At 48.0% G+C, this 24,901-nt stretch overlaps 29 non-coding genes across 29 annotated transcripts; 9 read left to right on the plus strand and 20 right to left on the minus strand.

The window, feature by feature from the left end:
* The first annotated feature begins 316 nt into the window (after positions 1–316).
* Positions 317–457, plus strand: LOC148980579 (U4 spliceosomal RNA). Its single transcript, XR_016168728.1, has one exon. It is a non-coding gene; the product is annotated as a U4 spliceosomal RNA (small nuclear RNA).
* An 857-nt stretch (positions 458–1,314) lies between these two features.
* trnas-gcu (transfer RNA serine (anticodon GCU)) lies at positions 1,315–1,396 on the minus strand. Its single transcript has one exon. It is a non-coding gene; the product is annotated as a tRNA-Ser (tRNA).
* Positions 1,397–2,429: 1,033 nt separating this feature from the next.
* LOC148980581 (U4 spliceosomal RNA) lies at positions 2,430–2,570 on the plus strand. The gene has a single exon (XR_016168642.1). It is a non-coding gene; the product is annotated as a U4 spliceosomal RNA (small nuclear RNA).
* Positions 2,571–3,583: 1,013 nt separating this feature from the next.
* trnas-gcu (transfer RNA serine (anticodon GCU)) lies at positions 3,584–3,665 on the minus strand. Its single transcript has one exon. It is a non-coding gene; the product is annotated as a tRNA-Ser (tRNA).
* A 146-nt stretch (positions 3,666–3,811) lies between these two features.
* trnas-gcu (transfer RNA serine (anticodon GCU)) lies at positions 3,812–3,893 on the minus strand. The gene has a single exon. It is a non-coding gene; the product is annotated as a tRNA-Ser (tRNA).
* A 146-nt stretch (positions 3,894–4,039) lies between these two features.
* trnas-gcu (transfer RNA serine (anticodon GCU)) lies at positions 4,040–4,121 on the minus strand. Its single transcript has one exon. It is a non-coding gene; the product is annotated as a tRNA-Ser (tRNA).
* Positions 4,122–4,651: 530 nt separating this feature from the next.
* On the minus strand, positions 4,652–4,733 carry trnas-gcu (transfer RNA serine (anticodon GCU)). The gene has a single exon. It is a non-coding gene; the product is annotated as a tRNA-Ser (tRNA).
* A 973-nt stretch (positions 4,734–5,706) lies between these two features.
* Positions 5,707–5,847, plus strand: LOC148980586 (U4 spliceosomal RNA). The gene has a single exon (XR_016168643.1). It is a non-coding gene; the product is annotated as a U4 spliceosomal RNA (small nuclear RNA).
* Positions 5,848–7,591: 1,744 nt separating this feature from the next.
* LOC148980587 (U4 spliceosomal RNA) lies at positions 7,592–7,732 on the plus strand. Its single transcript, XR_016168644.1, has one exon. It is a non-coding gene; the product is annotated as a U4 spliceosomal RNA (small nuclear RNA).
* Positions 7,733–8,745: 1,013 nt separating this feature from the next.
* On the minus strand, positions 8,746–8,827 carry trnas-gcu (transfer RNA serine (anticodon GCU)). Its single transcript has one exon. It is a non-coding gene; the product is annotated as a tRNA-Ser (tRNA).
* Positions 8,828–9,201: 374 nt separating this feature from the next.
* Positions 9,202–9,283, minus strand: trnas-gcu (transfer RNA serine (anticodon GCU)). The gene has a single exon. It is a non-coding gene; the product is annotated as a tRNA-Ser (tRNA).
* A 1,585-nt stretch (positions 9,284–10,868) lies between these two features.
* LOC148980590 (U4 spliceosomal RNA) lies at positions 10,869–11,009 on the plus strand. The gene has a single exon (XR_016168645.1). It is a non-coding gene; the product is annotated as a U4 spliceosomal RNA (small nuclear RNA).
* A 629-nt stretch (positions 11,010–11,638) lies between these two features.
* On the minus strand, positions 11,639–11,720 carry trnas-gcu (transfer RNA serine (anticodon GCU)). Its single transcript has one exon. It is a non-coding gene; the product is annotated as a tRNA-Ser (tRNA).
* Positions 11,721–12,473: 753 nt separating this feature from the next.
* Positions 12,474–12,555, minus strand: trnas-gcu (transfer RNA serine (anticodon GCU)). Its single transcript has one exon. It is a non-coding gene; the product is annotated as a tRNA-Ser (tRNA).
* A 1,037-nt stretch (positions 12,556–13,592) lies between these two features.
* Positions 13,593–13,733, plus strand: LOC148980593 (U4 spliceosomal RNA). Its single transcript, XR_016168646.1, has one exon. It is a non-coding gene; the product is annotated as a U4 spliceosomal RNA (small nuclear RNA).
* Positions 13,734–14,741: 1,008 nt separating this feature from the next.
* On the minus strand, positions 14,742–14,823 carry trnas-gcu (transfer RNA serine (anticodon GCU)). Its single transcript has one exon. It is a non-coding gene; the product is annotated as a tRNA-Ser (tRNA).
* A 146-nt stretch (positions 14,824–14,969) lies between these two features.
* trnas-gcu (transfer RNA serine (anticodon GCU)) lies at positions 14,970–15,051 on the minus strand. Its single transcript has one exon. It is a non-coding gene; the product is annotated as a tRNA-Ser (tRNA).
* A 146-nt stretch (positions 15,052–15,197) lies between these two features.
* Positions 15,198–15,279, minus strand: trnas-gcu (transfer RNA serine (anticodon GCU)). Its single transcript has one exon. It is a non-coding gene; the product is annotated as a tRNA-Ser (tRNA).
* A 530-nt stretch (positions 15,280–15,809) lies between these two features.
* Positions 15,810–15,891, minus strand: trnas-gcu (transfer RNA serine (anticodon GCU)). Its single transcript has one exon. It is a non-coding gene; the product is annotated as a tRNA-Ser (tRNA).
* Positions 15,892–16,644: 753 nt separating this feature from the next.
* trnas-gcu (transfer RNA serine (anticodon GCU)) lies at positions 16,645–16,726 on the minus strand. The gene has a single exon. It is a non-coding gene; the product is annotated as a tRNA-Ser (tRNA).
* Positions 16,727–17,763: 1,037 nt separating this feature from the next.
* Positions 17,764–17,904, plus strand: LOC148980599 (U4 spliceosomal RNA). The gene has a single exon (XR_016168647.1). It is a non-coding gene; the product is annotated as a U4 spliceosomal RNA (small nuclear RNA).
* A 1,008-nt stretch (positions 17,905–18,912) lies between these two features.
* On the minus strand, positions 18,913–18,994 carry trnas-gcu (transfer RNA serine (anticodon GCU)). Its single transcript has one exon. It is a non-coding gene; the product is annotated as a tRNA-Ser (tRNA).
* A 146-nt stretch (positions 18,995–19,140) lies between these two features.
* Positions 19,141–19,222, minus strand: trnas-gcu (transfer RNA serine (anticodon GCU)). The gene has a single exon. It is a non-coding gene; the product is annotated as a tRNA-Ser (tRNA).
* Positions 19,223–19,368: 146 nt separating this feature from the next.
* Positions 19,369–19,450, minus strand: trnas-gcu (transfer RNA serine (anticodon GCU)). Its single transcript has one exon. It is a non-coding gene; the product is annotated as a tRNA-Ser (tRNA).
* A 1,645-nt stretch (positions 19,451–21,095) lies between these two features.
* On the plus strand, positions 21,096–21,236 carry LOC148980603 (U4 spliceosomal RNA). Its single transcript, XR_016168648.1, has one exon. It is a non-coding gene; the product is annotated as a U4 spliceosomal RNA (small nuclear RNA).
* A 1,013-nt stretch (positions 21,237–22,249) lies between these two features.
* Positions 22,250–22,331, minus strand: trnas-gcu (transfer RNA serine (anticodon GCU)). The gene has a single exon. It is a non-coding gene; the product is annotated as a tRNA-Ser (tRNA).
* A 146-nt stretch (positions 22,332–22,477) lies between these two features.
* trnas-gcu (transfer RNA serine (anticodon GCU)) lies at positions 22,478–22,559 on the minus strand. The gene has a single exon. It is a non-coding gene; the product is annotated as a tRNA-Ser (tRNA).
* Positions 22,560–22,705: 146 nt separating this feature from the next.
* trnas-gcu (transfer RNA serine (anticodon GCU)) lies at positions 22,706–22,787 on the minus strand. The gene has a single exon. It is a non-coding gene; the product is annotated as a tRNA-Ser (tRNA).
* Positions 22,788–24,432: 1,645 nt separating this feature from the next.
* On the plus strand, positions 24,433–24,573 carry LOC148980607 (U4 spliceosomal RNA). The gene has a single exon (XR_016168649.1). It is a non-coding gene; the product is annotated as a U4 spliceosomal RNA (small nuclear RNA).
* Positions 24,574–24,901: the final 328 nt, after the last annotated feature.

The following is a 24,901-nucleotide window of genomic DNA, read 5'->3' on the forward strand; positions in this document are numbered from 1 at the left end:
CAACCTCGTAGGGAGCTCGTGGAATCGATCCCGAACTCAAACATATTCTTGGACATTGAGCTTTATAACTCCGCCCCTTTGCTACCAGGATCCACAATTCTCTCCCCCCAAAATTAGAAAGCAGCGCATTTTTTGTTCTTTGAGTGAAGAGATAACAATGATAAAACCTTTTTGTGCACATACCTCACCTGTTTCGTAGACACACCATGCAGCCGTCAGTGCCCAAAAGCTTATTACATGGCAGTTTAAAGCTTGATACCACCCTGTCGTTCCATGTCCAGATAAAAGCACAGAAAACGCTGCTCCTTTTGCCGGCATTCTTTCGCAGAGGCAATATCGTAGTCTATGAGGTTTATCCGAGACGTGATCTTTGCTGGTTGAAAACTTTACCCAATACCCCGCTGGGATGACTTGAAATATAGTCAGCCTTGGCTATTTTTGACGGTCTCTTAGGAGGCTTTGAGACTTGTTGAAAGAACAGAATTGTGCTTTCGCTCCTTGAAAGTGCTGCATTCACTGTGACGGCGAAGACATGAGCTTGAAGACGGTTGGTGTAGTCAGTATTTGGACCTCCCTTAGAATGTGTTTTTGTTTTTATAAAGGTCATATCCATGCAACAGGGGCCTTCTTGTTTTGATCCTGTCCTCGACAATGTTTTCAGAATTGAACAGGTGCTTTTTCTGCAGCTACAATTAAAATGAAATTCAGCTAAAGCTTGCCTTGAGGGGCACCCCTGCAGTTGACCTGTTCGCTAGGCTCTCTGTTTCTGCAGCTATTTTAAGGATGACGCCGTTGAAGTTGGCAGCAAGGTCCTTTGCCAGGCGCACTTGTCTCTCTCGAAACACTAAACACATCAAACAACAAGGATGGGATTCGAACCCACGCGTGCAGAGCACAATGGATTAGCAGTCCATCGCCTTAACCACTCGGCCACCTCGTCACTCGCCTGCATGTGTTGCCCGAAGCTGGGCTGTGGTGTGTTTCTGCCGCTATATTAAGGATGACTTTGCTAAACATGGCAGGCCGGGTACATTGAACGGCTTTGCCAGGCGCACTCGTCTCTCTCGAAACACTAAACACATCAAACGACGCGGATGGGATTCGAACCCACGCGTGCAGAGCACAATGGATTAGCAGTCCATCGCCTTAACCACTCGGCCACCTCGTCACTCTCCAGCATGTGTTGCCCGAAGCTGGGCTGTGGTGTGTTTCTGCCGCTATATTAAGGATGACTTTGCTAAACATGGCAGGCCGGGTACATTGAACGGCTTTGCCAGGCACACTTGGCTCTCTGAAAACGCTAAAGACATCAAACGACGAGGATGGGATTCGAACCCACGCGTGCAGAGCACAATGGATTAGCAGTCCATCGCCTTAACCACTCGGCCACCTCGTCACTCGACCAGACCTGTTTTCCCGAAGCTGGGCAGTGGTGTGTTTCGGCAGCTATTTTAAGGATGATGTTGTTAAAGTTGGCAGCAAGGTTCTTTGAATGGCTTTGCCAGGCGCACTTTGCTCTCTCGACACATTCAGCTAAAGCTCGCCTTGAGGGGCACCTGTGCGGTTGACGTGTTCACTACATTTTCTCTCTGTTTCTGCAGCTATATTAAGGATGATGTCGCTAAATTTGGCAGGTAGGGTACATTGAACGGCTTTGCCAGGCGCACTTGGCTCTCTGAAAACACTAAAGACATCAAACGACGAGGATGGTATTCAAACCCACGTGTGCACAACACAACATAATAGCAGTCCATCACCTAACCACTCAGCCACCTCGCCACAACCTTTTGGATGTTGGAAGTAGTAATTTGGTGCTTTTCAACCCCATCTCATTAACATGATGGAGATACAGTTCACCATATTGTGTTGGAAATGGTTTGGCTGATGAGAGAGGTAACCCTTCGACTGACCTGCAAGGAGCATTGGGTTCTATGGGTTAGGAGACTCACAACTGTTTTGATAGAGGGAGATCTGCTTATGTTTCATTTGTGTGCTGCTTCTGATTTGTTGGAAAGAACCTAGAGAGAACGCCTGGGTCGAGAAAAAGGCAGCATAGCTTGCATTGGACCTCTCTCAGAATATGTTTGCAGTGTGCACTCTTCATTATCCTACCCAACCTCGTAGGGAGCTCGTGGAATCGATCCCGAACTCAAACATATTCTTGGACATTGAGCTTTATAACTCCGCCCCTTTGCTACCAGGATCCACAATTCTCTCCCCCCAAAATTAGAAAGCAGCGCATTTTTTGTTCTTTGAGTGAAGAGATAACAATGATAAAACCTTTTTGTGCACATACCTCACCTGTTTCGTAGACACACCATGCAGCCGTCAGTGCCCAAAAGCTTATTACATGGCAGTTTAAAGCTTGATACCACCCTGTCGTTCCATGTCCAGATAAAAGCACAGAAAACGCTGCTCCTTTTGCCGGCATTCTTTCGCAGAGGCAATATCGTAGTCTATGAGGTTTATCCGAGACGTGATCTTTGCTGGTTGAAAACTTTACCCAATACCCCGCTGGGATGACTTGAAATATAGTCAGCCTTGGCAATTTTTGACGGTCTCTTAGGAGGCTTTGAGACTTGTTGAAAGAACAGAATTGTGCTTTCGCTCCTTGAAAGTGCTGCATTCACTGTGACGGCGAAGACATGAGCTTGAAGACGGTTGGTGTAGTCAGTATTTGGACCTCCCTTAGAATGTGTTTTTGTTTTTATAAAGGTCATATCCATGCAACAGGGGCCTTCTTGTTTTGATCCTGTCCTCGACAATGTTTTCAGAATTGAACAGGTGCTTTTTCTGCAGCTACAATTAAAATGAAATTCAGCTAAAGCTTGCCTTGAGGGGCACCCCTGCAGTTGACCTGTTCGCTAGGCTCTCTGTTTCTGCAGCTATTTTAAGGATGACGCCGTTGAAGTTGGCAGCAAGGTCCTTTGCCAGGCGCACTTGTCTCTCTCGAAACACTAAACACATCAAACAACAAGGATGGGATTCGAACCCACGCGTGCAGAGCACAATGGATTAGCAGTCCATCGCCTTAACCACTCGGCCACCTCGTCACTCGCCTGCATATGTTGCCCGAAGCTGGGCTGTGGTGTGTTTCTGCCGCTATATTAAGGATGACTTTGCTAAACATGGCAGGCCGGGTACATTGAACGGCTTTGCCAGGCGCACTTGGCTCTCTGAAAACACTAAAGACATCAAACGACGAGGATGGGATTCAAACCCACGCATGCAGAGCACAATGGATTAGCAGTCCATCGCCTTAACCACTCGGCCACCTCGTCACTCGACCAACCCTGTTTTCCCGAAGCTGGGCAGTGGTGTGTTTCGGCAGCTATTTTAAGGATGATGTTGTTAAAGTTGGCAGCAAGGTTCTTTGAATGGCTTTGCCAGGCGCACTTTGCACTCTCGACACATTCAGCTAAAGCTCGCCTTGAAGGGCACCTGTGCGGTTGACGTGTTCACTACATTTTCTCTCTGTTTCTGCAGCTATATTAAGGATGATGTCGCTAAATTTGGCAGGTAGGGTACATTGAACGGCTTTGCCAGGCGCACTTGTCTCTCTCGAAACACTAAACACATCAAACGACGAGGATGGGATTCGAACCCACGCGTGCAGAGCACAATGGATTAGCAGTCCATCGCCTTAACCACTCGGCCACCTCGTCACTCTCCAGCATGCGTTGCCCGAAGCTGGGCTGTGGTGTGTTTCTGCCGCTATATTAAGGATGATGTCGCTAAATTTGGCAGGTAGGGTACATTGAACGGCTTTGCCAGGCACACTTGGCTCTCTGAAAACGCTAAAGACATCAAACGACGAGGATGGGATTCGAACCCACGCGTGCAGAGCACAATGGATTAGCAGTCCATCGCCTTAACCACTCGGCCACCTCGTCACTCTCCAGCATGTGTTGCCCGAAGCTGGGCTGTGGTGTGTTTCTGCCGCTATATTAAGGATGATGTCGCTAAATTTGGCAGGTAGGGTACATTGAACGGCTTTGCCAGGCACACTTGGCTCTCTGAAAACGCTAAAGACATCAAACGACGAGGATGGGATTCGAACCCACGCGTGCAGAGCACAATGGATTAGCAGTCCATCGCCTTAACCACTCGGCCACCTCGTCACTCGACCAAACCTGTTTTCCCGAAGCTGGGCAGTGGTGTGTTTCGGCAGCTATTTTAAGGATGATGTTGTTAAAGTTGGCAGCAAGGTTCTTTGAATGGCTTTGCCAGGCGCACTTTGCTCTCTTGACACATTCAGCTAAAGCTCGCCTTGAGGGGCACCTGTGCGGTTGACGTGTTCACTACATTTTCTCTCTGTTTTTGCAGCTATATTAAGGATGATGTCGCTAAATTTGGCAGGTAAGGTACATTGAACGGCTTTGCCAGGCGCATTTGTCTCTCTCGAAACACTAAACACATCAAACGACAAGGATGGGATTCAAACCCACTCGTGCAGAGCACAATGGATTAGCAGTCCATCGCCTTAACCACTCGGCCACCTCGTCACTCTCCAGCATGTGTTGCCCGAAGCTGGGCTGTGGTGTGTTTCTGCCGCTATATTAAGGATGACTTTGCTAAACATGGCAGGCCGGGTACATTGAACGGCTTTGCCAGGCACACTTGGCTCTCTGAAAACACTAAAGACATCAAACGACGAGGATGGGATTCGAACCCACGCGTGCAGAGCACAATGGATTAGCAGTCCATCGCCTTAACCACTCGGCCACCTCGTCACTCGACCAACCCTGTTTTCCCGAAGCTGGGCAGTGGTGTGTTTCGGCAGCTATTTTAAGGATGATGTTGTTAAAGTTGGCAGCAAGGTTCTTTGAATGGATTTGCGGTTGACGTGTTCCCTACATTTTCTCTCTGTTTCTGCAGCTATATTAAGGATGATGTCGCTAAATTTGGCAGGTAGGGTACATTGAACGGCTTTGCCAGGCGCACTTGGCTCTCTGAAAACACTAAAGACATCAAACGACGAGGATGGTATTCAAACCCACGTGTGCACAACACAACATAATAGCAGTCCATCACCTAACCACTCAGCCACCTCGCCACAACTTTTTGGATGTTGGAAGTAGTAATTTGGTGCTTTTCAACCCCATCTCATTAACATGATGGAGATACAGTTCACCATATTGTGTTGGAAATGGTTTGGCTGATGAGAGAGGTAACCCTTCGACTGACCTGCAAGGAGCATTGGGTTCTATGAGTTAGGAGACTCACAACTGTTTTGATAGAGGGAGATCTGCTTATGTTTCATTTGTGTGCTGCTTCTGATTTGTTGGAAAGAACCTAGAGAGAACGCCTGGGTCGAGAAAAAGGCAGCATAGCTTGCATTGGACCTCTCTCAGAATATGTTTGCAGTGTGCACTCTTCATTATCCTACCCAACCTCGTAGGGAGCTCGTGGAATCGATCCCGAACTCAAACATATTCTTGGACATTGAGCTTTATAACTCCGCCCCTTTGCTACCAGGATCCACAATTCTCTCCCCCCAAAATTAGAAAGCAGCGCATTTTTTGTTCTTTGAGTGAAGAGATAACAATGATAAAACCTTTTTGTGCACATACCTCACCTGTTTCGTAGACACACCATGCAGCCGTCAGTGCCCAAAAGCTTATTACATGGCAGTTTAAAGCTTGATACCACCCTGTCGTTCCATGTCCAGATAAAAGCACAGAAAACGCTGCTCCTTTTGCCGGCATTCTTTCGCAGAGGCAATATCGTAGTCTATGAGGTTTATCCGAGACGTGATCTTTGCTGGTTGAAAACTTTACCCAATACCCCGCTGGGATGACTTGAAATATAGTCAGCCTTGGCAATTTTTGACGGTCTCTTAGGAGGCTTTGAGACTTGTTGAAAGAACAGAATTGTGCTTTCGCTCCTTGAAAGTGCTGCATTCACTGTGACGGCGAAGACATGAGCTTGAAGACGGTTGGTGTAGTCAGTATTTGGACCTCCCTTAGAATGTGTTTTTGTTTTTATAAAGGTCATATCCATGCAACAGGGGCCTTCTTGTTTTGATCCTGTCCTCGACAATGTTTTCAGAAATGAACAGGTGCTTTTTCTGCAGCTACAATTAAAATGAAATTCAGCTAAAGCTTGCCTTGAGGGGCACCCCTGCAGTTGACCTGTTCGCTAGGCTCTCTGTTTCTGCAGCTATTTTAAGGATGACGTCGTTGAAGTTGGCAGCAAGGTCCTTTGCCAGGCGCACTTGTCTCTCTCGAAACACTAAACACATCAAACACCAAGGATGGGATTCAAACCCACTCGTGCAGAGCACAATGGATTAGCAGTCCATCGCCTTAACCACTCGGCCACCTCGTCACTCTCCTGCATGTGTTGCCCGAAGCTGGGCTGTGGTGTGTTTCTGCCGCTATATTAAGGATGACTTTGCTAAACATGGCAGGCCGGGTACATTGAACGGCTTTGCCAGGCACACTTGGCTCTCTGAAAACACTAAAGACATCAAACGACGAGGATGGGATTCGAACCCACGCATGCAGAGCACAATGGATTAGCAGTCCATCGCCTTAACCACTCGGCCACCTCGTCACTCGACCAGACCTGTTTTCCCGAAGCTGGGCAGTGGTGTGTTTCGGCAGCTATTTTAAGGATGATGTTGTTAAAGTTGGCAGCAAGGTTCTTTGAATGGCTTTGCCAGGCGCACTTTGCTCTCTCGACACATTCAGCTAAAGCTCGCCTTGAGGGGCACCTGTGCGGTTGACGTGTTCACTACATTTTCTCTCTGTTTCTGCAGCTATATTAAGGATGATGTCGCTAAATTTGGCAGGTAGGGTACATTGAACGGCTTTGCCAGGCGCACTTGGCTCTCTGAAAACACTAAAGACATCAAACGACAAGGATGGTATTCAAACCCACGTGTGCACAACACAACATAATAGCAGTCCATCACCTAACCACTCAGCAACCTCGCCACAACCTTTTGGATGTTGGAAGTAGTAATTTGGTGCTTTTCAACCCCATCTCATTAACATGATGGAGATACAGTTCACCATATTGTGTTGGAAATGGTTTGGCTGATGAGAGAGGTAACCCTTCGACTGACCTGCAAGGAGCATTGGGTTCTATGGGTTAGGAGACTCACAACTGTTTTGATAGAGGGAGATCTGCTTATGTTTCATTTGTGTGCTGCTTCTGATTTGTTGGAAAGAACCTAGAGAGAACGCCTGGGTCGAGAAAAAGGCAGCATAGCTTGCATTGGACCTCTCTCAGAATATGTTTGCAGTGTGCACTCTTCATTATCCTACCCAACCTCGTAGGGAGCTCGTGGAATCGATCCCGAACTCAAACATATTCTTGGACATTGAGCTTTATAACTCCGCCCCTTTGCTACCAGGATCCACAATTCTCTCCCCCCAAAATTAGAAAGCAGCGCATTTTTTGTTCTTTGAGTGAAGAGATAACAATGATAAAACCTTTTTGTGCACATACCTCACCTGTTTCGTAGACACACCATGCAGCCGTCAGTGCCCAAAAGCTTATTACATGGCAGTTTAAAGCTTGATACCACCCTGTCGTTCCATGTCCAGATAAAAGCACAGAAAACGCTGCTCCTTTTGCCGGCATTCTTTCGCAGAGGCAATATCGTAGTCTATGAGGTTTATCCGAGACGTGATCTTTGCTGGTTGAAAACTTTACCCAATACCCCGCTGGGATGACTTGAAATATAGTCAGCCTTGGCAATTTTTGACGGTCTCTTAGGAGGCTTTGAGACTTGTTGAAAGAACAGAATTGTGCTTTCGCTCCTTGAAAGTGCTGCATTCACTGTGACGGCGAAGACATGAGCTTGAAGACGGTTGGTGTAGTCAGTATTTGGACCTCCCTTAGAATGTGTTTTTGTTTTTATAAAGGTCATATCCATGCAACAGGGGCCTTCTTGTTTTGATCCTGTCCTCGACAATGTTTTCAGAAATGAACAGGTGCTTTTTCTGCAGCTACAATTAAAATGAAATTCAGCTAAAGCTTGCCTTGAGGGGCACCCCTGCAGTTGACCTGTTCGCTAGGCTCTCTGTTTCTGCAGCTATTTTAAGGATGACGTCGTTGAAGTTGGCAGCAAGGTCCTTTGCCAGGCGCACTTGTCTCTCTCGAAACACTAAACACATCAAACACCAAGGATGGGATTCAAACCCACTCGTGCAGAGCACAATGGATTAGCAGTCCATCGCCTTAACCACTCGGCCACCTCGTCACTCTCCTGCATGTGTTGCCCGAAGCTGGGCTGTGGTGTGTTTCTGCCGCTATATTAAGGATGACTTTGCTAAACATGGCAGGCCGGGTACATTGAACGGCTTTGCCAGGCACACTTGGCTCTCTGAAAACACTAAAGACATCAAACGACGAGGATGGGATTCGAACCCACGCATGCAGAGCACAATGGATTAGCAGTCCATCGCCTTAACCACTCGGCCACCTCGTCACTCGACCAACCCTGTTTTCCCGAAGCTGGGCAGTGGTGTGTTTCGGCAGCTATTTTAAGGATGATGTTGTTAAAGTTGGCAGCAAGGTTCTTTGAATGGCTTTGCCAGGCGCACTTTGCACTCTCGACACATTCAGCTAAAGCTCGCCTTGAAGGGCACCTGTGCGGTTGACGTGTTCACTACATTTTCTCTCTGTTTCTGCAGCTATATTAAAGATGATGTCGCTAAATTTGGCAGGTAGGGTACATTGAACGGCTTTGCCAGGCGCACTTGTCTCTCTCGAAACACTAAACACATCAAACGACGAGGATGGGATTCGAACCCACGCGTGCAGAGCACAATGGATTAGCAGTCCATCGCCTTAACCACTCGGCCACCTCGTCACTCTCCAGCGTGCGTTGCCCGAAGCTGGGCTGTGGTGTGTTTCTGCCGCTATATTAAGGATGATGTCGCTAAATTTGGCAGGTAGGGTACATTGAACGGCTTTGCCAGGCACACTTGGCTCTCTGAAAACGCTAAAGACATCAAACGACGAGGATGGGATTCGAACCCAGGCGTGCAGAGCACAATGGATTAGCAGTCCATCGCCTTAACCACTCGGCCACCTCGTCACTCTCCAGCATGTGTTGCCCGAAGCTGGGCTGTGGTGTGTTTCTGCCGCTATATTAAGGATGATGTCGCTAAATTTGGCAGGTAGGGTACATTGAACGGCTTTGCCAGGCACACTTGGCTCTCTGAAAACGCTAAAGACATCAAACGACGAGGATGGGATTCGAACCCACGCGTGCAGAGCACAATGGATTAGCAGTCCATCGCCTTAACCACTCGGCCACCTCGTCACTCGACCAAACCTGTTTTCCCGAAGCTGGGCAGTGGTGTGTTTCGGCAGCTATTTTAAGGATGATGTTGTTAAAGTTGGCAGCAAGGTTCTTTGAATGGCTTTGCCAGGCGCACTTTGCTCTCTTGACACATTCAGCTAAAGCTCGCCTTGAGGGGCACCTGTGCGGTTGACGTGTTCACTACATTTTCTCTCTGTTTTTGCAGCTATATTAAGGATGATGTCGCTAAATTTGGCAGGTAGGGTACATTGAACGGCTTTGCCAGGCGCACTTGTCTCTCTCGAAACACTAAACACATCAAACGACAAGGATGGGATTCAAACCCACTCGTGCAGAGCACAATGGATTAGCAGTCCATCGCCTTAACCACTCGGCCACCTCGTCACTCTCCAGCATGTGTTGCCCGAAGCTGGGCTGTGGTGTGTTTCTGCCGCTATATTAAGGATGACTTTGCTAAACATGGCAGGCCGGGTACATTGAACGGCTTTGCCAGGCACACTTGGCTCTCTGAAAACACTAAAGACATCAAACGACGAGGATGGGATTCGAACCCACGCATGCAGAGCACAATGGATTAGCAGTCCATCGCCTTAACCACTCGGCCACCTCGTCACTCGACCAACCCTGTTTTCCCGAAGCTGGGCAGTGGTGTGTTTCGGCAGCTATTTTAAGGATGATGTTGTTAAAGTTGGCAGCAAGGTTCTTTGAATGGATTTGCGGTTGACGTGTTCACTACATTTTCTCTCTGTTTTTGCAGCTATATTAAGGATGATGTCGCTAAATTTGGCAGGTAGGGTACATTGAACGGCTTTGCCAGGCGCACTTGGCTCTCTGAAAACACTAAAGACATCAAACGACAAGGATGGTATTCAAACCCACGTGTGCACAACACAACATAATAGCAGTCCATCACCTAACCACTCAGCCACCTCGCCACAACCTTTTGGATGTTGGAAGTAGTAATTTGGTGCTTTTCAACCCCATCTCATTAACATGATGGAGATACAGTTCACCATATTGTGTTGGAAATGGTTTGGCTGATGAGAGAGGTAACCCTTCGACTGACCTGCAAGGAGCATTGGGTTCTATGGGTTAGGAGACTCACAACTGTTTTGATAGAGGGAGATCTGCTTATGTTTCATTTGTGTGCTGCTTCTGATTTGTTGGAAAGAACCTAGAGAGAACGCCTGGGTCGAGAAAAAGGCAGCATAGCTTGCATTGGACCTCTCTCAGAATATGTTTGCAGTGTGCACTCTTCATTATCCTACCCAACCTCGTAGGGAGCTCGTGGAATCGATCCCGAACTCAAACATATTCTTGGACATTGAGCTTTATAACTCCGCCCCTTTGCTACCAGGATCCACAATTCTCTCCCCCCAAAATTAGAAAGCAGCGCATTTTTTGTTCTTTGAGTGAAGAGATAACAATGATAAAACCTTTTTGTGCACATACCTCACCTGTTTCGTAGACACACCATGCAGCCGTCAGTGCCCAAAAGCTTATTACATGGCAGTTTAAAGCTTGATACCACCCTGTCGTTCCATGTCCAGATAAAAGCACGGAAGACGCTGCTCCTTTTGCCGGCATTCTTTCGCAGAGGCAATATCGTAGTCTATGAGGTTTATCCGAGACGTGATCTTTGCTGGTTGAAAACTTTACCCAATACCCCGCTGGGATGACTTGAAATATAGTCAGCCTTGGCAATTTTTGACGGTCTCTTAGGAGGCTTTAAGACTTGTTGAAAGAACAGAATTGTGCTTTCGCTCCTTGAAAGTGCTGTATTCACTGTGACGGCGAAGACATGAGCTTGAAGACGGTTGGTGTAGTCAGTATTTGGACCTCCCTTAGAATGTGTTTTTGTTTTTATAAAGGTCATATCCATGCAACAGGGGCCTTCTTGTTTTGATCCTGTCCTCGACAATGTTTTCAGAAATGAACAGGTGCTTTTTCTGCAGCTACAATTAAAATGAAATTCAGCTAAAGCTTGCCTTGAGGGGCACCCCTGCAGTTGACCTGTTCGCTAGGCTCTCTGTTTCTGCAGCTATTTTAAGGATGACGTCGTTAAAGTTGGCAGCAAGGTCCTTTGCCAGGCGCACTTGTCTCTCTCGAAACACTAAACACATCAAACGACAAGGATGGAATTCGAACCCACGCGTGCAGAGCACAATCGATTAGCAGTCCATCGCCTTAACCACTCGGCCACCTCGTCACTCGCCTGCATGTGTTGCCCGAAGCTGGGCTGTGGTGTGTTTCTGCCGCTATATTAAGGATGACTTTGCTAAACATGGCAGGCCGGGTACATTGAACGGCTTTGCCAGGCACACTTGGCTCTCTGAAAACGCTAAAGACATCAAACGACGAGGATGGGATTCGAACCCACGCGTGCAGAGCACAATGGATTAGCAGTCCATCGCCTTAACCACTCGGCCACCTCGTCACTCGACCAAACCTGTTTTCCCGAAGCTGGGCAGTGGTGTGTTTCGGCAGCTATTTTAAGGATGATGTTGTTAAAGTTGGCAGCAAGGTTCTTTGAATGGCTTTGCCAGGCGCACTTTGCTCTCTCGACACATTCAGCTAAAGCTCGCCTTGAGGGGCACCTGTGCGGTTGACGTGTTCACCACATTTTCTCTCTGTTTCTTCAGCTATATTAAGGATGATGTCGCTAAATTTGGCAGGTAGGGTACATTGAACGGCTTTGCCAGGCGCACTTGTCTCTCTCGAAACACTAAACACATCAAACGACGAGGATGGGATTCGAACCCACGCGTGCAGAGCACAATGGATTAGCAGTCCATCGCCTTAACCACTCGGCCACCTCCTCACTCGCCTGCATGTGTTGCCCGAAGCTGGGCTGTGGTGTGTTTCTGCCGCTATATTAAGGATGACTTTGCTAAACATGGCAGGCCGGGTACATTGAACGGCTTTGCCAGGCACACTTGGCTCTCTGAAAACACTAAAGACATCAAACAACGAGGATTCGAACCCACGCATGCAGAGCACAATGGATTAGCAGTCCATCGCCTTAACCACTCGGCCACCTCGTCACTCTCCTGCATGTGTTGCCCGAAGCTGGGCTGTGGTGTGTTTCTGCCGCTATATTAAGGATGACTTTGCTAAACATGGCAGGCCGGGTACATTGAACGGCTTTGCCAGGCACACTTGGCTCTCTGAAAACGCTAAAGACATCAAACGACGAGGATGGGATTCGAACCCACGCGTGCAGAGCACAATGGATTAGCAGTCCATCGCCTTAACCACTCGGCCACCTCGTCACTCGACCAGACCTGTTTTCCCGAAGCTGGGCAGTGGTGTGTTTCGGCAGCTATTTTAAGGATGATGTTGTTAAAGTTGGCAGCAAGGTTCTTTGAATGGCTTTGCCAGGCGCACTTTGCTCTCTCGACACATTCAGCTAAAGCTCGCCTTGAGGGGCACCTGTGCGGTTGACGTGTTCACTACATTTTCTCTCTGTTTCTGCAGCTATATTAAGGATGATGTCGCTAAATTTGGCAGGTAGGGTACATTGAACGGCTTTGCCAGGCGCACTTGGCTCTCTGAAAACACTAAAGACATCAAACGACGAGGATGGTATTCAAACCCACGTGTGCACAACACAACATAATAGCAGTCCATCACCTAACCACTCAGCCACCTCGCCACAACCTTTTGGATGTTGGAAGTAGTAATTTGGTGCTTTTCAACCCCATCTCATTAACATGATGGAGATACAGTTCACCATATTGTGTTGGAAATGGTTTGGCTGATGAGAGAGGTAACCCTTCGACTGACCTGCAAGGAGCATTGGGTTCTATGGGTTAGGAGACTCACAACTGTTTTGATAGAGGGAGATCTGCTTATGTTTCATTTGTGTGCTGCTTCTGATTTGTTGGAAAGAACCTAGAGAGAACGCCTGGGTCGAGAAAAAGGCAGCATAGCTTGCATTGGACCTCTCTCAGAATATGTTTGCAGTGTCCTTGCACTCTTCATTATCCTACCCAACCTCGTAGGGAGCTCGTGGAATCGATCCCGAACTCAAACATATTCTTGGACATTGAGCTTTATAACTCCGCCCCTTTGCTACCAGGATCCACAATTCTCTCCCCCCAAAATTAGAAAGCAGCGCATTTTTTGTTCTTTGAGTGAAGAGATAACAATGATAAAACCTTTTTGTGCACATACCTCACCTGTTTCGTAGACACACCATGCAGCCGTCAGTGCCCAAAAGCTTATTACATGGCAGTTTAAAGCTTGATACCACCCTGTCGTTCCATGTCCAGATAAAAGCACAGAAAACGCTGCTCCTTTTGCCGGCATTCTTTCGCAGAGGCAATATCGTAGTCTATGAGGTTTATCCGAGACGTGATCTTTGCTGGTTGAAAACTTTACCCAATACCCCGCTGGGATGACTTGAAATATAGTCAGCCTTGGCAATTTTTGACGGTCTCTTAGGAGGCTTTGAGACTTGTTGAAAGAACAGAATTGTGCTTTCGCTCCTTGAAAGTGCTGCATTCACTGTGACGGCGAAGACATGAGCTTGAAGACGGTTGGTGTAGACAGTATTTGGACCTCCCTTAGAATGTGTTTTTGTTTTTATAAAGGTCATATCCATGCAACAGGGGCCTTCTTGTTTTGATCCTGTCCTCGACAATGTTTTCAGAATTGAACAGGTGCTTTTTCTGCAGCTACAATTAAAATGAAATTCAGCTAAAGCTTGCCTAGCACCCCTGCAGTTGACCTGTTCGCTAGGCTCTCTGTTTCTGAAGCTATTTTAAGGATGACGTCGTTGAAGTTGGCAGCAAGGTCCTTTGCCAGGCGCACTTGTCTCTCTCGAAACACTAAACACATCAAACAACAAGGATGGGATTCGAACCCACGCGTGCAGAGCACAATGGATTAGCAGTCCATCGCCTTAACCACTCGGCCACCTCGTCACTCGCCTGCATGTGTTGCCCGAAGCTGGGCTGTGGTGTGTTTCTGCCGCTATATTAAGGATGACTTTGCTAAACATGGCAGGCCGGGTACATTGAACGGCTTTGCCAGGCACACTTGGCTCTCTGAAAACACTAAAGACATCAAACGACGAGGATGGGATTCGAACCCACGCATGCAGAGCACAATGGATTAGCAGTCCATCGCCTTAACCACTCGGCCACCTCGTCACTCGACCAACCCTGTTTTCCCGAAGCTGGGCAGTGGTGTGTTTCGGCAGCTATTTTAAGGATGATGTTGTTAAAGTTGGCAGCAAGGTTCTTTGAATGGCTTTGCCAGGCGCACTTTGCACTCTCGACACATTCAGCTAAAGCTCGCCTTGAAGGGCACCTGTGCGGTTGACGTGTTCACTACATTTTCTCTCTGTTTCTGCAGCTATATTAAGGATGATGTCGCTAAATTTGGCAGGTAGGGTACATTGAACGGCTTTGCCAGGCGCACTTGTCTCTCTCGAAACACTAAACACATCAAACGACGAGGATGGGATTCGAACCCACGCGTGCAGAGCACAATGGATTAGCAGTCCATCGCCTTAACCACTCGGCCACCTCGTCACTCTCCAGCATGCGTTGCCCGAAGCTGGGCTGTGGTGTGTTTCTGCCGCTATATTAAGGATGATGTCGCTAAATTTGGCAGGTAGGGTACATTGAACGGCTTTGCCAGGCACACTTGGCTCTCTGAAAACGCTAAAGACATCAAACGACGAGGATGGGATTCGAACCCACGCGTGCAGAGCACAATGGATTAGCAGTCCATCGCCTTAACCACTCGGCCACCTCGTCACTCTCCAGCATGTGTTGCCCGAAGCTGGGCTGTGGTGTGTTTCTGCCGCTATATTAAGGATGATGTCGCTAAATTTGGCAGGTAGGGTACATTGAACGGCTTTGCCAGGCACACTTGGCTCTCTGAAAACGCTAAAGACATCAAACGACGAGGATGGGATTCGAACCCACGCGTGCAGAGCACAATGGATTAGCAGTCCATCGCCTTAACCACTCGGCCACCTCGTCACTCGACCAAACCTGTTTTCCCGAAGCTGGGCAGTGGTGTGTTTCGGCAGCTATTTTAAGGATGATGTTGTTAAAGTTGGCAGCAAGGTTCTTTGAATGGCTTTGCCAGGCGCACTTTGCTCTCTTGACACATTCAGCTAAAGCTCGCCTTGAGGGGCACCTGTGCGGTTGACGTGTTCACTACATTTTCTCTCTGTTTTTGCAGCTATATTAAGGATGATGTCGCTAAATTTGGCAGGTAAGGTACATTGAACGGCTTTGCCAGGCGCACTTGTCTCTCTCGAAACACTAAACACATCAAACGACAAGGATGGGATTCAAACCCACTCGTGCAGAGCACAATGGATTAGCAGTCCATCGCCTTAACCACTCGGCCACCTCGTCACTCTCCAGCATGTGTTGCCCGAAGCTGGGCTGTGGTGTGTTTCTGCCGCTATATTAAGGATGACTTTGCTAAACATGGCAGGCCGGGTACATTGAACGGCTTTGCCAGGCACACTTGGCTCTCTGAAAACGCTAAAGACATCAAACGACGAGGATGGGATTCGAACCCACGCGTGCAGAGCACAATGGATTAGCAGTCCATCGCCTTAACCACTCGGCCACCTCGTCACTCGACCAAACCTGTTTTCCCGAAGCTGGGCAGTGGTGTGTTTCGGCAGCTATTTTAAGGATGATGTTGTTAAAGTTGGCAGCAAGGTTCTTTGAATGGCTTTGCCAGGCGCACTTTGCTCTCTCGACACATTCAGCTAAAGCTCGCCTTGAGGGGCACCTGTGCGGTTGACGTGTTCACCACATTTTCTCTCTGTTTCTTCAGCTATATTAAGGATGATGTCGCTAAATTTGGCAGGTAGGGTACATTGAACGGCTTTGCCAGGCGCACTTGTCTCTCTCGAAACACTAAACACATCAAACGACGAGGATGGGATTCGAACCCACGCGTGCAGAGCACAATGGATTAGCAGTCCATCGCCTTAACCACTCGGCCACCTCCTCACTCGCCTGCATGTGTTGCCCGAAGCTGGGCTGTGGTGTGTTTCTGCCGCTATATTAAGGATGACTTTGCTAAACATGGCAGGCCGGGTACATTGAACGGCTTTGCCAGGCACACTTGGCTCTCTGAAAACACTAAAGACATCAAACAACGAGGATTCGAACCCACGCATGCAGAGCACAATGGATTAGCAGTCCATCGCCTTAACCACTCGGCCACCTCGTCACTCTCCTGCATGTGTTGCCCGAAGCTGGGCTGTGGTGTGTTTCTGCCGCTATATTAAGGATGACTTTGCTAAACATGGCAGGCCGGGTACATTGAACGGCTTTGCCAGGCACACTTGGCTCTCTGAAAACGCTAAAGACATCAAACGACGAGGATGGGATTCGAACCCACGCGTGCAGAGCACAATGGATTAGCAGTCCATCGCCTTAACCACTCGGCCACCTCGTCACTCGACCAGACCTGTTTTCCCGAAGCTGGGCAGTGGTGTGTTTCGGCAGCTATTTTAAGGATGATGTTGTTAAAGTTGGCAGCAAGGTTCTTTGAATGGCTTTGCCAGGCGCACTTTGCTCTCTCGACACATTCAGCTAAAGCTCGCCTTGAGGGGCACCTGTGCGGTTGACGTGTTCACTACATTTTCTCTCTGTTTCTGCAGCTATATTAAGGATGATGTCGCTAAATTTGGCAGGTAGGGTACATTGAACGGCTTTGCCAGGCGCACTTGGCTCTCTGAAAACACTAAAGACATCAAACGACGAGGATGGTATTCAAACCCACGTGTGCACAACACAACATAATAGCAGTCCATCACCTAACCACTCAGCCACCTCGCCACAACCTTTTGGATGTTGGAAGTAGTAATTTGGTGCTTTTCAACCCCATCTCATTAACATGATGGAGATACAGTTCACCATATTGTGTTGGAAATGGTTTGGCTGATGAGAGAGGTAACCCTTCGACTGACCTGCAAGGAGCATTGGGTTCTATGGGTTAGGAGACTCACAACTGTTTTGATAGAGGGAGATCTGCTTATGTTTCATTTGTGTGCTGCTTCTGATTTGTTGGAAAGAACCTAGAGAGAACGCCTGGGTCGAGAAAAAGGCAGCATAGCTTGCATTGGACCTCTCTCAGAATATGTTTGCAGTGTCCTTGCACTCTTCATTATCCTACCCAACCTCGTAGGGAGCTCGTGGAATCGATCCCGAACTCAAACATATTCTTGGACATTGAGCTTTATAACTCCGCCCCTTTGCTACCAGGATCCACAATTCTCTCCCCCCAAAATTAGAAAGCAGCGCATTTTTTGTTCTTTGAGTGAAGAGATAACAATGATAAAACCTTTTTGTGCACATACCTCACCTGTTTCGTAGACACACCATGCAGCCGTCAGTGCCCAAAAGCTTATTACATGGCAGTTTAAAGCTTGATACCACCCTGTCGTTCCATGTCCAGATAAAAGCACAGAAAACGCTGCTCCTTTTGCCGGCATTCTTTCGCAGAGGCAATATCGTAGTCTATGAGGTTTATCCGAGACGTGATCTTTGCTGGTTGAAAACTTTACCCAATACCCCGCTGGGATGACTTGAAATATAGTCAGCCTTGGCAATTTTTGACGGTCTCTTAGGAGGCTTTGAGACTTGTTGAAAGAACAGAATTGTGCTTTCGCTCCTTGAAAGTGCTGCATTCACTGTGACGGCGAAGACATGAGCTTGAAGACGGTTGGTGTAGACAGTATTTGGACCTCCCTTAGAATGTGTTTTTGTTTTTATAAAGGTCATATCCATGCAACAGGGGCCTTCTTGTTTTGATCCTGTCCTCGACAATGTTTTCAGAATTGAACAGGTGCTTTTTCTGCAGCTACAATTAAAATGAAATTCAGCTAAAGCTTGCCTAGCACCCCTGCAGTTGACCTGTTCGCTAGGCTCTCTGTTTCTGAAGCTATTTTAAGGATGACGTCGTTGAAGTTGGCAGCAAGGTCCTTTGCCAGGCGCACTTGTCTCTCTCGAAACACTAAACACATCAAACAACAAGGATGGGATTCGAACCCACGCGTGCAGAGCACAATGGATTAGCAGTCCATCGCCTTAACCACTCGGCCACCTCGTCACTCGCCTGCATGTGTTGCCCGAAGCTGGGCTGTGGTGTGTTTCTGCCGCTATATTAAGGATGACTTTGCTAAACATGGCAGGCCGGGTACATTGAACGGCTTTGCCAGGCACACTTGGCTCTCTGAAAACACTAAAGACATCAAACGACGAGGATGGGATTCGAACCCACGCATGCAGAGCACAATGGATTAGCAGTCCATCGCCTTAACCACTCGGCCACCTCGTCACTCGACCAACCCTGTTTTCCCGAAGCTGGGCAGTGGTGTGTTTCGGCAGCTATTTTAAGGATGATGTTGTTAAAGTTGGCAGCAAGGTTCTTTGAATGGCTTTGCCAGGCGCACTTTGCACTCTCGACACATTCAGCTAAAGCTCGCCTTGAAGGGCACCTGTGCGGTTGACGTGTTCACTACATTTTCTCTCTGTTTCTGCAGCTATATTAAGGATGATGTCGCTAAATTTGGCAGGTAGGGTACATTGAACGGCTTTGCCAGGCGCACTTGTCTCTCTCGAAACACTAAACACATCAAACGACGAGGATGGGATTCGAACCCACGCGTGCAGAGCACAATGGATTAGCAGTCCATCGCCTTAACCACTCGGCCACCTCGTCACTCTCCAGCATGCGTTGCCCGAAGCTGGGCTGTGGTGTGTTTCTGCCGCTATATTAAGGATGATGTCGCTAAATTTGGCAGGTAGGGTACATTGAACGGCTTTGCCAGGCACACTTGGCTCTCTGAAAACGCTAAAGACATCAAACGACGAGGATGGGATTCGAACCCACGCGTGCAGAGCACAATGGATTAGCAGTCCATCGCCTTAACCACTCGGCCACCTCGTCACTCTCCAGCATGTGTTGCCCGAAGCTGGGCTGTGGTGTGTTTCTGCCGCTATATTAAGGATGATGTCGCTAAATTTGGCAGGTAGGGTACATTGAACGGCTTTGCCAGGCACACTTGGCTCTCTGAAAACGCTAAAGACATCAAACGACGAGGATGGGATTCGAACCCACGCGTGCAGAGCACAATGGATTAGCAGTCCATCGCCTTAACCACTCGGCCACCTCGTCACTCGACCAAACCTGTTTTCCCGAAGCTGGGCAGTGGTGTGTTTCGGCAGCTATTTTAAGGATGATGTTGTTAAAGTTGGCAGCAAGGTTCTTTGAATGGCTTTGCCAGGCGCACTTTGCTCTCTTGACACATTCAGCTAAAGCTCGCCTTGAGGGGCACCTGTGCGGTTGACGTGTTCACTACATTTTCTCTCTGTTTTTGCAGCTATATTAAGGATGATGTCGCTAAATTTGGCAGGTAAGGTACATTGAACGGCTTTGCCAGGCGCACTTGTCTCTCTCGAAACACTAAACACATCAAACGACAAGGATGGGATTCAAACCCACTCGTGCAGAGCACAATGGATTAGCAGTCCATCGCCTTAACCACTCGGCCACCTCGTCACTCTCCAGCATGTGTTGCCCGAAGCTGGGCTGTGGTGTGTTTCTGCCGCTATATTAAGGATGACTTTGCTAAACATGGCAGGCCGGGTACATTGAACGGCTTTGCCAGGCACACTTGGCTCTCTGAAAACGCTAAAGACATCAAACGACGAGGATGGGATTCAAACCCACGCGTGCAGAGCACAATGGATTAGCAGTCCATCGCCTTAACCACTCGGCCACCTCGTCACTCGACCAGACCTGTTTTCCCGAAGCTGGGCAGTGGTGTGTTTCGGCAGCTATTTTAAGGATGATGTTGTTAAAGTTGGCAGCAAGGTTCTTTGAATGGCTTTGCCAGGCGCACTTTGCTCTCTCGACACATTCAGCTAAAGCTCGCCTTGAGGGGCACCTGTGCGGTTGACGTGTTCACTACATTTTCTCTCTGTTTCTGCAGCTATATTAAGGATGATGTCGCTAAATTTGGCAGGTAGGGTACATTGAACGGCTTTGCCAGGCGCACTTGGCTCTCTGAAAACACTAAAGACATCAAACGACAAGGATGGTATTCAAACCCACGTGTGCACAACACAACATAATAGCAGTCCATCACCTAACCACTCAGCCACCTCGCCACAACCTTTTGGATGTTGGAAGTAGTAATTTGGTGCTTTTCAACCCCATCTCATTAACATGATGGAGATACAGTTCACCATATTGTGTTGGAAATGGTTTGGCTGATGAGAGAGGTAACCCTTCGACTGACCTGCAAGGAGCATTGGGTTCTATGGGTTAGGAGACTCACAACTGTTTTGATAGAGGGAGATCTGCTTATGTTTCATTTGTGTGCTGCTTCTGATTTGTTGGAAAGAACCTAGAGAGAACGCCTGGGTCGAGAAAAAGGCAGCATAGCTTGCATTGGACCTCTCTCAGAATATGTTTGCAGTGTGCACTCTTCATTATCCTACCCAACCTCGTAGGGAGCTCGTGGAATCGATCCCGAACTCAAACATATTCTTGGACATTGAGCTTTATAACTCCGCCCCTTTGCTACCAGGATCCACAATTCTCTCCCCCCAAAATTAGAAAGCAGCGCATTTTTTGTTCTTTGAGTGAAGAGATAACAATGATAAAACCTTTTTGTGCACATACCTCACCTGTTTCGTAGACACACCATGCAGCCGTCAGTGCCCAAAAGCTTATTACATGGCAGTTTAAAGCTTGATACCACCCTGTCGTTCCATGTCCAGATAAAAGCACGGAAGACGCTGCTCCTTTTGCCGGCATTCTTTCGCAGAGGCAATATCGTAGTCTATGAGGTTTATCCGAGACGTGATCTTTGCTGGTTGAAAACTTTACCCAATACCCCGCTGGGATGACTTGAAATATAGTCAGCCTTGGCAATTTTTGACGGTCTCTTAGGAGGCTTTAAGACTTGTTGAAAGAACAGAATTGTGCTTTCGCTCCTTGAAATTGCTGCATTCACTGTGACGGCGAAGACATGAGCTTGAAGACGGTTGGTGTAGTCAGTATTTGGACCTCCCTTAGAATGTGTTTTTGTTTTTATAAAGGTCATATCCATGCAATAGGGGCCTTCTTGTTTTGATCCTGTCCTCGACAATGTTTTCAGAAATGAACAGGTGCTTTTTCTGCAGCTACAATTAAAATGAAATTCAGCTAAAGCTTGCCTTGAGGGGCACCCCTGCAGTTGACCTGTTCGCTAGGCTCTCTGTTTCTGCAGCTATTTTAAGGATGACGTCGTTAAAGTTGGCAGCAAGGCCCTTTGCCAGGCGCACTTGTCTCTCTCGAAACACTAAACACATCAAACGACAAGGATGGAATTCGAACCCACGCGTGCAGAGCACAATCGATTAGCAGTCCATCGCCTTAACCACTCGGCCACCTCGTCACTCGCCTGCATGTGTTGCCCGAAGCTGGGCTGTGGTGTGTTTCTGCCGCTATATTAAGGATGACTTTGCTAAACATGGCAGGCCGGGTACATTGAACGGCTTTGCCAGGCACACTTGGCTCTCTGAAAACGCTAAAGACATCAAACGACGAGGATGGGATTCGAACCCACGCGTGCAGAGCACAATGGATTAGCAATCCATCGCCTTAACCACTCGGCCACCTCGTCACTCGACCAACCCTGTTTTCCCGAAGCTGGGCAGTGGTGTGTTTCGGCAGCTATTTTAAGGATGATGTTGTTAAAGTTGGCAGCAAGGTTCTTTGAATGGCTTTGCCAGGCGCACTTTGCACTCTCGACACATTCAGCTAAAGCTCGCCTTGAAGGGCACCTGTGCGGTTGACGTGTTCACTACATTTTCTCTCTGTTTCTGCAGCTATATTAAGGATGATGTCGCTAAATTTGGCAGGTAGGGTACATTGAACGGCTTTGCCAGGCGCACTTGTCTCTCTCGAAACACTAAACACATCAAACGACGAGGATGGGATTCGAACCCACGCGTGCAGAGCACAATGGATTAGCAGTCCATCGCCTTAACCACTCGGCCACCTCGTCACTCTCCAGCATGCGTTGCCCGAAGCTGGGCTGTGGTGTGTTTCTGCCGCTATATTAAGGATGATGTCGCTAAATTTGGCAGGTAGGGTACATTGAACGGCTTTGCCAGGCACACTTGGCTCTCTGAAAACGCTAAAGACATCAAACGACGAGGATGGGATTCGAACCCACGCGTGCAGAGCACAATGGATTAGCAGTCCATCGCCTTAACCACTCGGCCACCTCGTCACTCTCCAGCATGTGTTGCCCGAAGCTGGGCTGTGGTGTGTTTCTGCCGCTATATTAAGGATGATGTCGCTAAATTTGGCAGGTAGGGTACATTGAACGGCTTTGCCAGGCACACTTGGCTCTCTGAAAACGCTAAAGACATCAAACGACGAGGATGGGATTCGAACCCACGCGTGCAGAGCACAATGGATTAGCAGTCCATCGCCTTAACCACTCGGCCACCTCGTCACTCGACCAAACCTGTTTTCCCGAAGCTGGGCAGTGGTGTGTTTCGGCAGCTATTTTAAGGATGATGTTGTTAAAGTTGGCAGCAAGGTTCTTTGAATGGCTTTGCCAGGCGCACTTTGCTCTCTTGACACATTCAGCTAAAGCTCGCCTTGAGGGGCACCTGTGCGGTTGACGTGTTCACTACATTTTCTCTCTGTTTTTGCAGCTATATTAAGGATGATGTCGCTAAATTTGGCAGGTAAGGTACATTGAACGGCTTTGCCAGGCGCACTTGTCTCTCTCGAAACACTAAACACATCAAACGACAAGGATGGGATTCAAACCCACTCGTGCAGAGCACAATGGATTAGCAGTCCATCGCCTTAACCACTCGGCCACCTCGTCACTCTCCAGCATGTGTTGCCCGAAGCTGGGCTGTGGTGTGTTTCTGCCGCTATATTAAGGATGACTTTGCTAAACATGGCAGGCCGGGTACATTGAACGGCTTTGCCAGGCACACTTGGCTCTCTGAAAACGCTAAAGACATCAAACGACGAGGATGGGATTCAAACCCACGCGTGCAGAGCACAATGGATTAGCAGTCCATCGCCTTAACCACTCGGCCACCTCGTCACTCGACCAGACCTGTTTTCCCGAAGCTGGGCAGTGGTGTGTTTCGGCAGCTATTTTAAGGATGATGTTGTTAAAGTTGGCAGCAAGGTTCTTTGAATGGCTTTGCCAGGCGCACTTTGCTCTCTCGACACATTCAGCTAAAGCTCGCCTTGAGGGGCACCTGTGCGGTTGACGTGTTCACTACATTTTCTCTCTGTTTCTGCAGCTATATTAAGGATGATGTCGCTAAATTTGGCAGGTAGGGTACATTGAACGGCTTTGCCAGGCGCACTTGGCTCTCTGAAAACACTAAAGACATCAAACGACAAGGATGGTATTCAAACCCACGTGTGCACAACACAACATAATAGCAGTCCATCACCTAACCACTCAGCCACCTCGCCACAACCTTTTGGATGTTGGAAGTAGTAATTTGGTGCTTTTCAACCCCATCTCATTAACATGATGGAGATACAGTTCACCATATTGTGTTGGAAATGGTTTGGCTGATGAGAGAGGTAACCCTTCGACTGACCTGCAAGGAGCATTGGGTTCTATGGGTTAGGAGACTCACAACTGTTTTGATAGAGGGAGATCTGCTTATGTTTCATTTGTGTGCTGCTTCTGATTTGTTGGAAAGAACCTAGAGAGAACGCCTGGGTCGAGAAAAAGGCAGCATAGCTTGCATTGGACCTCTCTCAGAATATGTTTGCAGTGTGCACTCTTCATTATCCTACCCAACCTCGTAGGGAGCTCGTGGAATCGATCCCGAACTCAAACATATTCTTGGACATTGAGCTTTATAACTCCGCCCCTTTGCTACCAGGATCCACAATTCTCTCCCCCCAAAATTAGAAAGCAGCGCATTTTTTGTTCTTTGAGTGAAGAGATAACAATGATAAAACCTTTTTGTGCACATACCTCACCTGTTTCGTAGACACACCATGCAGCCGTCAGTGCCCAAAAGCTTATTACATGGCAGTTTAAAGCTTGATACCACCCTGTCGTTCCATGTCCAGATAAAAGCACGGAAGACGCTGCTCCTTTTGCCGGCATTCTTTCGCAGAGGCAATATCGTAGTCTATGAGGTTTATCCGAGACGTGATCTTTGCTGGTTGAAAACTTTACCCAATACCCCGCTGGGATGACTTGAAATATAGTCAGCCTTGGCAATTTTTGACGGTCTCTTAGGAGGCTTTAAGACTTGTTGAAAGAACAGAATTGTGCTTTCGCTCCTTGAAAGTGCTGCATTCACTGTGACGGCGAAGACATGAGCTTGAAGACGGTTGGTGTAGTCAGTATTTGGACCTCCCTTAGAATGTGTTTTTGTTTTTATAAAGGTCATATCCATGCAATAGGGGCCTTCTTGTTTTGATCCTGTCCTCGACAATGTTTTCAGAAATGAACAGGTGCTTTTTCTGCAGCTACAATTAAAATGAAATTCAGCTAAAGCTTGCCTTGAGGGGCACCCCTGCAGTTGACCTGTTCGCTAGGCTCTCTGTTTCTGCAGCTATTTTAAGGAT

This window comes from Pimephales promelas, chromosome 5 (assembly GCF_988280905.1).
Source record: "Pimephales promelas chromosome 5, fPimPro1.hap1.1, whole genome shotgun sequence".
Lineage (NCBI taxonomy): Eukaryota > Metazoa > Chordata > Actinopteri > Cypriniformes > Leuciscidae > Pimephales > Pimephales promelas.